General features: G+C 40.2%; 1 pseudogene; it reads left to right on the plus strand.

Moving 5' to 3' along the window:
• The first annotated feature begins 10029 nt into the window (after positions 1–10029).
• LOC115821785 (uncharacterized) lies at positions 10030–11040 on the plus strand (annotated as a pseudogene).
• Positions 11041–12976: the final 1936 nt, after the last annotated feature.

Below are 12976 nucleotides of genomic sequence, written 5' to 3' on the forward strand. Positions count from 1 at the left end.
TTTTGGCAGTCATAAGTGTTAGTAACTCATTTGTAAATGGTGATGTATTTTACACTTTACAATAAGACTCTCTTTCAGCAGTTATAAATGTTAGTAACTAATTAATAAATGGTCATAAAAATGAGATGAAGCTGACAGTTTAACATGCTCATTGATAAAGGGGCAACATAAAGTAAGCTAAGCAACTAGCAAGATATGAGATTAAACAGAATAGATGGATGAAAAATGCAACAGTAACTTGACCTTGCCAAATAGTAAGCCTGCATTGATTTATGAAAACTGTCTTATAACTTGTTATTAATGGATTATTAATGATTTATAAAGTGTTTACAACCTGATTAATAACCTAATTGTAAGCCATTTATGATTCCTTTATAATGGTAGTCTTATTGTAAAGTGGTACCGGTATGATATACTGTACAACCTGGCAAACAATGGTTGTGGTGTGACATCATCAGTGAGTAGGTATTCTCCCAGATGGTTGGGTTACAGCCCTACTTCAGCCTGTGGGGAGCTTTGTTGGCTGGCATTCGCATCCACAACACAGGAATAATCTTTCTTTTTTTTTTTTTTTTTTAATTTATTTTTATTCTAGTTTTGTTTAAACAAACAACAAACATCCCTACAAAATTTTTTTATATCAGAAAATCATGATATAAAGAAGGCCACATTACGTTCTTTGTTAACCATTATGACTGACATTAAGTGATACTGCATGTAGAGCATATGACCAGCACATGGTGGAATAACGCTTTCCCATGTTTTTTTTTTTTCCTGTTTTTTGCTTTACCTCATTTGATTTGACCAGTGAGGCTGCCTGAAGTTTGCTTTTCATTAGCTCTCCTTAAGCAACATTCTTTATTGTACCCTTCCCTTCAAAAGTGGCAAGCCAAATATTGTGGTTTACACTGCAGGACAATTATGCCTCACAACTATCACCACTTAAAGAGGGCTCGCTAACATCACCCTGGCTTCAGAGAAGGACTTCACTAGAACCTAGATTCCTCAGACTTTATGTTGGGCAGTGGCCAATACAGTGTCAGTGGGACTGATGTGAATTTCTGTGTGTTGGACACACCCAAGACAAATTCATTCATACTTGTGAATACTCAAGCAAATGGAGCTCAGGGTTTCAATGTGGGAGTTATTGACATTAACTTCACTTCCTGCCTGTCAACCAAAGTTAATGTGAATGTGTGACTGGTCTGGACTGACACTTTCTGAACTCTGCATTGTGTTGTATATTGTGTATAATAAGAAGACAATCTCTGGTTAACCAACCAAGGGTCAGGATTTATTCTTTCCTGATCACAGCGTCCAGCTGACTCTACTAGCACATAAAACACAGGTTCGTTAATACCAGGAAGCCAGAGACGTGGTTTCAAATGTCAAATTGAATTTTATTGACCAAGAAGGTAGTGGAATCACTGCAAAAGGATTCTGGTGACAGCTTCAATGTAATAGCGAATTATATTTATTACAGATACAGTCAACCCTGCATGTTACAAGGTGGGCCTCTAATTAGGAATTTTTTATTACAACAATAGCCTTTAAAATTGTAGCAGTACAGAAATGTAAAATACTTTCACTAACACACCATCACAACACTATTACACAGTCAGACTTCCACTATCACACACATCATACAAACAGTTACCCACTCTTGCAACTAGAGTAAAAGAGAGGGCACTGACAGCAGAGGTAAAGCTTACCTTGTGGGAGGCAGACTAATTGGGAGAGGTGCCCAGGTCCCGCACCACATGCACACGTGCACACACACTGCAAACAATAAGTGAACCAAGCCAAGGTGCTCCTGAAAACTTCACACTGTGAGGGGACACCACCAGTGACTAGCCTCCCCAAAAGGGGCACTCAGCTGCAGCCTGGATGCAAGGGAGTTAATAGTAGACACACCAGATCACATACCAGTCGGCACCAAACTAAACAAAACAAATAAATACAAATCACACATCCACAAATCATACCAGAAAAAGTGAACCAATAAAATGAAGAAAAAAAAAGAAAACACACAATTAAACACAACACGGCCTGCACAAACGTTGTGCAGACCGGACAATAATGAATAAACAGAACACACTGCGCTGAGAGACTGACCGTCTAACAGCGCGAGCAATATTCCAGAGTTGGTATAAACCAACTAACTGACGAAACATAAGCGAAGGAATAATAGAAACAAAAACGAAAACCAAACACAAACCAGAGGGACAAAAGAGAAACAAAAGGAGACAAAACACCAGCTTCGACCAAGATCCGCACACCAATACCAGTTCCCCTTTGCAGGTCTAATGCAACCTGTCAGAACAAAGTGAAATTACAAAAAAACAAAATAAACCTTATATTTGAAAGTAACAGTACCGTACTCTGTGCATACGTACCCACAGTATGGTAATCGCCCGTCAAAGACAGATAACCCCAGGCAGTGCTATGGCGAGGCAGGTGAAGCTACAAACAAAAGCGATTACGCTACTACCACGCCAAACATAACCAATAAAATACAACACAAAAGCTGAAAGTGTGCGTACCTGAGGGTCAGTTGCAAAGGAACATACCGAAAGTCACGCTGGCCATAATTACAAAAAGACCAAGCTTTCAAATAATGAAGGAACGGCGGCAGAAGGGGCAGATATCCAGAGAGCAAAACCTTCAGGTAGTGTTTACCTGGGCTATTTATGCACCAGAGTTTGTCAATTAGGCTAAGTAATTACCAGCAAACTGAACAATGGATACACAAAAAGGGAGGTGACGCTACCCGGCTACACCAGCATTGTTTTCCCACTCGTCATTAACACATTACATGCCCCATTAACTCACTTTCTGCTGTATCTCTTTTCCACCTGCATTTTTGCTCCAATACTAGACTACCCATAATGCATTGCTCTTAAAGCACCCATGCTATATTTTACAACACTAGGCTACGACACCAACACAGCTAAAATAATGCTGATGAAAAAAATAGATGCAAGCAAATATGACTGATTTCATTATTAAGTCAGTTACACTTATTAATGATGACTAGGTTTCACCAAATTTACCAAAAAACAGCCACTATTTATAATCTTAATAAGAACACTTGGTGAAAAAACCCACTTTGTTGACTGAACTTTCTATCTTGGGCTACTGTAGAATGTTGGTACCAATAATGTTAAAATATCGTTGGTATCATCCATACCTCGTGTTACGTTCGGCACACTGTGCGTTCTACTATTGTGTGTCTTGTTTCATCTGCATCTTGTTTTTTCTCCCTCTCCCTCCTCCGCTCTCTTGATGCAGGTACCAAAATATGGCGCGAACCACTGTCAGTTCCATCTGGCCTGATGTTGCGCCCCGCCTCCTCGCTCCCAATCGGCCAACCAGGAAGAGAGCGCCCCTTACAGAACACATCCTTAGCTGGATGTGTTCTGTGTAGATTTCGATCTCGTTGTTTGACTCCGTGTGCTTTCGTGTTTTGCCATTTACAAATTTGCCATTCTGTGCTTGACTGTGTATCGTTCACTGACTTCCTTTCTGGAAGTGCATTTCAGCTTTTCTTTTTGGTGGGGGGTTCCCGCGCTAGTGTTGCACTGTGTATTAGGGATAGGTTAGAGGCGGGTGCCACTTGTGTGTGTTTTGTTATCAGTGTAGTTAGGTTTTCATTGGCTCTGCCACCTTTTTGTCTTGTAGTCAGAGTGTATTTGGTGTAGTTATTTTAGGTTGGTTTTTGTTTTGTTTCGTTCATTCCTTTGTCACCGTCTGTCATCCTCTCCCCATTCCCGTGTGTATATGTTATTGTAAATATTTTTGTATATATTTGTAAATATTGTTGTTTTGCCAAATATTATTAATACACCACGCTTTTTTGGTACATTGCTCTCATGTCCGTGTCTTTTCGTCATCATACCGTCCCAAACCAGCATAGGTGGTGGAAAATTTTTATACTATGTATATATGACAAAGGAAAAGTTCTTAAAACCTTAAAACTGTAAATTTCATTTGCTTCATGTACTACTGAGCTTAATCACAAATCTTCACAGCTTTGATCAGACACATTCTTATATTGCTTAAACTTTGGGGAAATAGTATTCGTTTCATTGCACTTCCAATTGGAGGTATCTTTCACCTTCAGTCAGACACAGTAAGACAAAGGCCCTGTTTACACCTTGTATTAAGATCCGATTTTGCTGATCCGATCACAAGTGGACAGCTCTTAGAATTTAGTGTCTTGAGTGACCACTTAAGATCAAATCTCACTTCCTCGCTCTATACGCAAATAAATGCGTACATCATTTCCAGCACGTCACATCTTTCATTGAATTACAGTTCTGCGTCTTTAACTGGAGATAGTGCTTATGACATGTGAGACGTCAGACAAATGTGGTGATCATTGATAGCTGTTTCCTGATAATGGGCGTCAATGGAAAGGAATACGCTTAACTTGACAGAACGACCATACTCCTAGGATTTGACAGAAGGAGGTGTTTCTGACGAGATATCCGAGAGCAATTTGGTGATCATTGATTGCAGTTTTGGAACATTAAGCCACGTTAAGCTCTTTCACATTAAACGTTACTGTTTTTAATCGGCGTGAGGCATCAATGCACTCCCCGTGCCTCGTCTGTCAGAAATGAAAAGAAGAAGAAGAAATCAAAACAATATACATTTTGCCTGTTGTTGTTACTGCTGTTGTTGTTGCCTGTTGTCGCAGTTAGCCAGCGAATATGTAGCCCACATACGTGAATGAGTTCGTACTTCCGTGTAAGCAGAGGATGTCAGTTGAGTAGGTGATTGTTCAATGTGGTCAAGTTTGCATTCGCGTTTACACTGCTATAAGAATGTGGTCATATGCAGTCCAGACCAGCCCCGAGTGATCGGATCTTGATGTGACCTCAATGCACATTGGATGCATTTACACCGGTACTTTTGAGCTGTCCGCTTGTGATCGGATCACCAAAATCGGATCTTAATGCAAGGTGTGAACAGGGCCAAAATGATCTGGCCAGGATTATCAGAATGCTATTCAAACAGCAGAAAAATGTTAAAATGTGTCACGCTGGTGGTGTGGTGCAGGACCCAAGTGCAAAGACACGATGATGAAAATGACAAACGGAGGACTTTACTAACAAAATAAAGATGAAAATACAAAAGCAAAACAGGAACAAAACCAATAACAAAAAGGTGCAGCACAACAGCGTGCTCAAAACACAAAGAACGATAGACAAAGGACAAGGCAAACACTAGGGCTTAAATACAGAGGGAAACTAAACAGGGCAAAGCATGATCGGTAGAAATTAACAAGGTTAATAAATGAGACAAACAGGAACAGGTGAGGGGCGGAGACAGACACAGAACAAGAGCACAAAGACATATCAAACTAAAAGTCCAAAACGAGGTGCAGGCTGTGACAAAATGGAATCATTACAGTTCCCTATGTCCTAAATCTATAGTTCATAAAATTACAAGGCCCAATACAGCTCAAGGAGGAAATAATCAATGACAGGGAAGAGCAGATTAGAGTTTCTTAATTCTAACAAAAACAGAATTTCCAGTTCACAGAGAATATCTAAACTCTTCAATGTTTGTAACATTGTTTTACACCTCAGAACCACTCATTGACTTGATCCATGCATGCAAGGTACTTATAACTAATTAGCTAAAATGTTCAGTGTGAGAACAGCTTTCGTTTGCAGTGTTCAAGGTTTTTGTTTTTCTCACAGAGGGAAAAAAATATCAGGGCTTTGTTTCTTTTGAGGAACATGCTCCCCAGTTCTCTCCAAGTGGACACTTCATTTGACATCTAAAAAAAAAAAAGTATTTACTAACATTGATGTCTTACAACATCATTAGTTCCTCCTCTGAATGTGAGACTAAGGATCATTTCACACCTTTAGCCACCAAAACGAATGAACACAATAGAGTGATAATAGTGTGAACTCATTTTACAAACAGGTTAGAGTACAAGGATGCAGAATGACATGCTGCCATAAATAAAGAGCTTACAAACTATCTACTCAACAATTAACTAAGGAAAAAGGGAATGTTTTACCTCTAAACACCTCCTGTCTGACCAGTTCACTGCCTGGTTATCTACCTGTAACTCACGTGAATTAATCCCCTACTCTGTAAGCCAGTTATAGATAGTTCTTTTTACTTCTGGAACAAAAAAAACAACAAAAAAAAACAGCCGCACAGACATGAGCAAACATTCCAGAAGCCAGCTTGTTAGTATTTCATACAGGAGTCATTCAATTGATTCAGTCCATTTTTATTTCATAATTTGCAAAAACTCTGTGTTAAAGCAACGTGTAGAGTAACTTTTCCCACGTCTGCATTTGTTGAGCAAAACTCCGGTGAGTTGTTTCTTTTCTTGTGCTATGCTAGCAAATTCACTAGTCATGTTTAGCATGGTATTAGGATATATAGTCAAGTGCAACCTTACAACCTTACAAACCTAGTTACAAAAAGTCTCCCTCTTGCTGTTTCATTAACTGAATAAGGGATGCACTTAGAAAGAACAAAATGCAGGAAAACTTAACTGTTAATTTATGAAATACATAAATTCACATTTGCAGCATACATTGAGAAAATCTGCATTTTTTCATAACAAAAAAAATTCAAATACAGTGTAACAATAAGAGAGCAGGGTGGACTGGGTGGGACTGGGTACAGAGGCCTGCCCCCCTTCCTCGCTGTAACTTTCTATCAGTTAGCCTATATGTAATATTTAGACTATATTTTGATAACCACACAAACTTGTTAGGTGTTGCATGGTGTTTAATACTGCAGTGGTAGGCCCGTGTAGCCTTTAATGTCAATGCTCTGTCGTGCAGCTAAATTACAATGGACTCTTCAAATGGAGCATACAGAAACATACTGAAAACATATTTTAAAAAAAGTCAAAATGAGAGGCTCATTAATTACATATTTGATGGTTATACAGCTGTCCTTTACTTGGGGTCAAAGGTATAGGGTGACCAGATGCAAACTGACCAAATGGGGGACAAGTAGTAAGTTTGTGTGGAACAACGTGGGACATGTTACTAATGCTGAGACCTAACGTAAAACTTAGATATAATGTCAGTCTAACTGTATAAGAAACACTTGTATACACTTGTATTGATAGACATCCAACATGCATTAGCCATTACAGGCCCATCAAAGCCAACTGTGCTTTGAAATTCCTACGCATGGTGCCAAACCAAGCCAAGCCTCAGTCCAGCTGTATCAGCTCTTGTGTTTGCTTTGTGCGCACAATCGTCTTTAAATACATGATTTTGCTGTCCTTAATTGCTAGGTTAGTGATAATATGGCTCCAAAAAGGCAACGAAAAGTGATGGTAATTGGTGAGTGATGGACATCATTTTATACATGTCCTGAGCATCTGCAGTTTTTGCACATTCGCGGGGAGTCCTGGAACAATGTACCCGTAGTTAAGGAAAGCCGACTGTCTTCGTTTATATACATAGTCGTGCTGAAGGTATAAGGCTCATGTGGTCACAGAGGCCCAACATATGGCAAACCAGTGTAAGAGGGAAGACCTGTTCATCAAACAACAAAGACCACAGAGGTACTATCAGATCTGTTTCATCACCCGATACAGTACATCGTCAAACAAGCCATCAAAATTCAAGAGATTATCAAAAGTAACTGGGGAATATTACAGAGTGACTCTTTCCTAAAAGATGTATTTTGTGATGCACCCTCTTTCTGCTTTAGGCAGGCACCCACACTAAGGGAAAGGCACCCACACTAAGATCTCTCCTTCAACAGGAGACATTCTGGATCTGCACCTTGAATGCCACATCCTTCCTGGGACTTAATGAAGAACGTGATTCCTCCCCCTTTGTATACATTAAATAATTTAATGTCATATGCATATGTACAATAACATGCAATTCTATTTTTAACTTTTTTTTTTGATGATTATAGTTTGCTTTGATCATGTTATTAATTGCTATTATGAGTGTCTACTTAACTTTTGTCTTTCTGTTTATGTCAGTTGTTCGTCACATGACTTGTTCTAGCCTCCACCAATCCTTCACCTACGAGCGTTACTTATACCCTGTTTCACCTCTGGTTAGTCACTCCACTTTGTGCCCTGAAGAAGGTCAGTATGGCCGCAACACGTAGGCCTACTTGTTTTTAGCTTTTTTGCCTCGCTCTGATAAAGGCGTCCATTTTTTTTCTTCTTCAGAACACTGTGCCTTTGTTTCCTTTATTTTTTGAATATATACCCACACCTTCTACAAAAGAGCATCAGTTTGAAGACTTAATCGACAAAAGACTCATTCTTCTCATTCTTTTTTACATCACTTTATCGGTTCGTCAGTCTGGTGTTAAGTCTTTTCACACCAGTACCCAGTATAGCTTTTCAAGTTTTGTGCTTGTTAATAAATCACCATTTACAAGAAAGTGAAGGTGAAATTAAAAGAACATTTTGCGATAATGAATAACAAATACAGTGTGTAGGTGGAAAATAAGTCTTATCTAATCTGCCTGCTTCTAAAATGCCTGTAATCTTTACTCTGAACCTCCTGATGTAATGAATTTTATTGTATTGCATACTCAGATTGGTGATGTAAACAATCTAAAATGTTCCAGAGAGGTTCAGCCTAAGGCTGCGTCTAACAGTACAAAGGTTTATTGTTCAAATTCCATTGGTGTCACACTTGCTAACTGGAGCTTGTAGTGAGTCCCAGCCCATCTTGTATATTTACTTTCTCTTTACGCATTCAAGCTATGGTGGAGGCAATGGTGGAAGTCATTGTACTAGTCACTATTTTGCAAAGCCATACTTTATCTAATGTAATCCCTGTAGAACCCAATAATGTAATAATTTTCTCATGATGTAATAACTCCCAGTAATGTAATGAAAATTTTCACATAAGTCTATCAAAAGTATAATAAAACCTGATAATGTTATACCTTCACAATAATGTTATAAAGTGTGTTACCAATAATGTAATATTCTCTGTACCAATAATCTAATAAATTATTACATTAATGGGGGGTTATTCCATTATTGGATTAACATTATTTTCGCAGAACCCCGTAATGTAATAATGATGACAATAATCTTCTCCTTTGTGCTGATACCATGAAGTGGTGGTGAGGCTTTTATGTCTCAATGACCCCTGAGAGCTATATCACCAGGGGCTTCAGCCGGACAGGTCACCGGGGTAGAAGCCAGATGAAAATCAGCCCCTGGTCCACCAGGTTGGGAGTTGGGCATGGGGCTAACGACTCCACCCTGTAAAACTACCTTTAAAATTACAGAAACTGTGACAGCAATACAGAAAACAACTACAGTTTCGACAGAGAAATCTAGCAAGACCATTGGCACAATGACAGCTTCTGAACAAAGCCCACCCAGGGAAGTCAGGAGCTTGATTAGGAGTTTCCTAGGACCTGTTCACCATTCACCGTTCACCTTGGAGCATGGAATGTGCATACCATGTGCAAAACAGTGGCAAAGTCCGCTGAGTCCGTTGAACAATTTTTGGCTACAAAATGCATATCGATTGTAGATCTGATGTTGATCAAAGTCTCCCTATCGTAGGTGATCATAACATTCAAAATTATAGTGTTCTTCCATAAAATAGTATGAATAAATTAACAAAAAAGTTCAATTTAAGATAGAGCTCAGAGAATGACAGCCATCTTGATGGAGCGTTACCATAGAGACTAAAAGAGAAGTGGGAAAACATCGAGCTTGCCTACAAAGACTCAACGGAGAAGGTTCTTGGCTTCAGGAAGAAGAATGATAAGGAATGGTTAACAGCTGACACATGGAGGTCAATCAGAGAAAGAGGGAGGCCAAAGACTTCTCAGCAGTAACTCACCTAGGCTGACTGAACGAGCTAAGGAGGAGTACAAGGCCAAAGACATCATGGTCAAAGGGAGTGCTTGAAGGGACAACAGAGCCTTTATCGAGAATCTGGCGAGTGAAGCAGAACAGGCTGCAGCTGAGGGAGAAAACTGAGCAATGTTTACAAGAACACCAAACAACTCTGTGGTCAACATAACACCAATACCATGCCAGTCAAAGACAAAGGCGAAGGTCATAGCAACTGAGAAGAAAGAAAGCAGCAAGATGGGTTTAGCATTTCAAAGAGGTGCTGAATTGGCCAGAGCCTGAAGACCCAGCCCAACCAGAACCTGCGGATGACATAGTTGACACTGACACCAGCCCACCTACCCAACTGAAGTACTAACAGCAATCAAGGCAATGAAAAGTTGCAAAGCAGTTGGAATAGATGCCATTCAAGTGGAGCTGCTAAAAGCTGATACCACCACAGCTGCCACAGTGCTAACAGACCTGTTTATCAAGATATATGAAAATAATAATGTCAGACCAAAGGACTGGAGCAAGGGATTGATCTGTAAACTGCCAAGAAAGGTGACCTCAGCAACTGTGACAACTGGTGAGGAATAACCCTTCTCTCCATTCCCAGTAAAGTCTTCTGCAGGATTCTCCTCAAAAGGATTGACGCAGGAGTGGGCGCAAAACTCAGACAAGCAGAATTTCGCAAGGGCAGTGGTTGCGTCAACCAGATATTCGCTCTTCGTAACATCATTGAGCAGTGCCTGGAATGGAATGTGCCCCACTACCTCAATTTCATTGAATTCAAGAAGGCATTTGACAGTGTTCATCGAGAAAGCCTGTGGAAGATCCTTAGGGCTTAGGGAATTCCCCTAAAAGTTGTCAACATCATAGGGAAATTCTACAAATGCTTTGAGTGCAGCATCATCCTGGATAATGCTCTCATGCAATGGTTTGAAGTCAAATCTGGAGTGCGACAAGGGTGTATTCTCTCCCGTATCCTGTTCCTGATTACCATCGACTGGGTTATGCGCCAAACAACATCTGACTGTCCAAGTGGCATTCAGTGGAGCATGTCTGCACAGCTGGAGGACCTTGAATTTGCTAATGATCTGGCTATTATCTCATCAACACATGGCCACATCCAAATGAAGACTGAGACAGACTTTCAGACTTTGCCAAGAAAACTGACCTCCACATCAGCAAGAAGAAGACCAAAGTGATGTGTGTAAATGCACCAGTTTACCCACCAATTACCATAAATCTTGAGACTTCACATACCTCAGTTGTCTAATAAGCAGTGACAATGGTGCCCAAAAGGAAATCAAGGCCTGACTCAACAAGGCCAGAGGTGCTTACAGTCGACTCCGTAACATCTGGAAGTCCAAACAGTACAGCATCAAAACAAAGATCAGCAATGTTAAGTCAGTGCTCCTTTATGGCTCTGAGTGCTGGAGAGTGGTGCAAAAAGACATGGAAAAAGTCAATGCCTTCCACAACAGCTTCCTTGGAAAGATCTGCAACATCTACTGGCAAAACAAAATATCCAATGAGAACCTGTACAAGAAGACAGGCTGCAAGAGCTTGACTCAGGAAATCAAGATGAGAACGATCAGCTGGCTTGGTCTTGATGATGTCCTGTGATAGGATTCCTAAAGTTGCTCGAGATGGACTCCAGCTGGCAAAAGAAAGACAGACCGAAGACAACCTGGTGGAGATGTATGATGGCTAAGCTAGAGGAGATGGGTCTGTCTTGGGGCGAAGCATTAGCCAAGGCACAAGACCGTGACACATGGAGGAAGCTTATCGCAGTCACATGTTCCATAGGGACTAACGTGAATAACTAAATAACTAACTAACTAATGACAATAATAATAATAATAATAATAATAATAATAATTTTACTACATTACTGGGAGTTAGTACATTATCTGTAAATTACGACATTATTGGGTTGGGTTGGTGATGCAAACTTTTCTTCTCATACATCTAAACTAAATTAAAAGCATAAAGATTAGCTCTTAGCATATAACACCCTATTGTATCTTTTGTCTGGAAATGTTAAGAGGGTACCAGAGGCTTACTACAGTAAGAAAAGAAACATCAAAATCATGAGTTGATTAGAGTTACTAAATCAGTTACAGGGCTGCCGAGCTGAAACAGATGACACATCATCAAGGCCTGGGCTGGTGAGAGCATCCCTGCAAACATCATTACCATCTAGAAAAACAAGGGTGACAAGTCCATCTGTAGTTTCTTGCTGCTGTTGGTAAAATGGTGGCCAAGCCACAGAGGCTGATGAGCTACATCACAGAGTCTGTACTACCTGAATCACAGTGTTGTTTTAGGAAAGACAGGAGTACAGCCTAGGTGGTCTCCAAAGCATGTCAAAGCACTTAATTACAGTATGCAGAACCAGTCTTATGGCTCATTCTCTAAAGGCTCACTGTGGAGTCAGGTAACCTAGATAGTGCAGTTAGAACTCTTGGATGAGATTAAGGTCCAAGGTATTGGAGCCTGGAACCTGGCACAGCTGCTTAGGGTCATAACCCTTGCAGTCTATCTAAAACTGCACTTTACCTTTGGTTGTAATGAATCCAAGATAGTACAGACTCCATAAGCAGTGGACCGCTCAAACTCCAAAGGACATAAAGGGACATTTGATGGAGCAGAGGAAGCAAGGGGACCTGAAATGGCATTCGTGGATTGTAGGTGAGAGGTCCAATGACCTGAGCTTTCAGCTGGACAGATATACTGTTACATCCTTGGCAGATAGCCACACTGCTTGGTAGTCAGGAGCCTCTCTGTAATGACGGTCAGCTTGAAGCTTTTAACATTGAATGGCTCATTGGAGATAGACATGAGCTGACCACGATAGCTTCTCAGCCTTTTTGAACCAATGGTTGGCTGCTGGGCCTCAGTCAGGCTACTATTCTAGGCACAGAGCAGAGTCTGGAAACCTAACATATATAAGAATACAATATTCAACTAGTGGGGTTTGATAGTTGTCTCACAACCTGTCAGTCAGCCAGTCCATCCATGATTCAAAATATGAGAAATAAGATATATACTTTACTGAACAGAAAAAGAAAGGGAAGATGAAGACCACAAAAGTTTGTAACTTTTTTTTTTTTTTAATTGAAGTACAATTTCACTAAC

This window comes from Chanos chanos, chromosome 9 (assembly GCF_902362185.1).
Source record: "Chanos chanos chromosome 9, fChaCha1.1, whole genome shotgun sequence".
NCBI classification, from domain to species: Eukaryota; Metazoa; Chordata; class Actinopteri; order Gonorynchiformes; family Chanidae; genus Chanos; species Chanos chanos.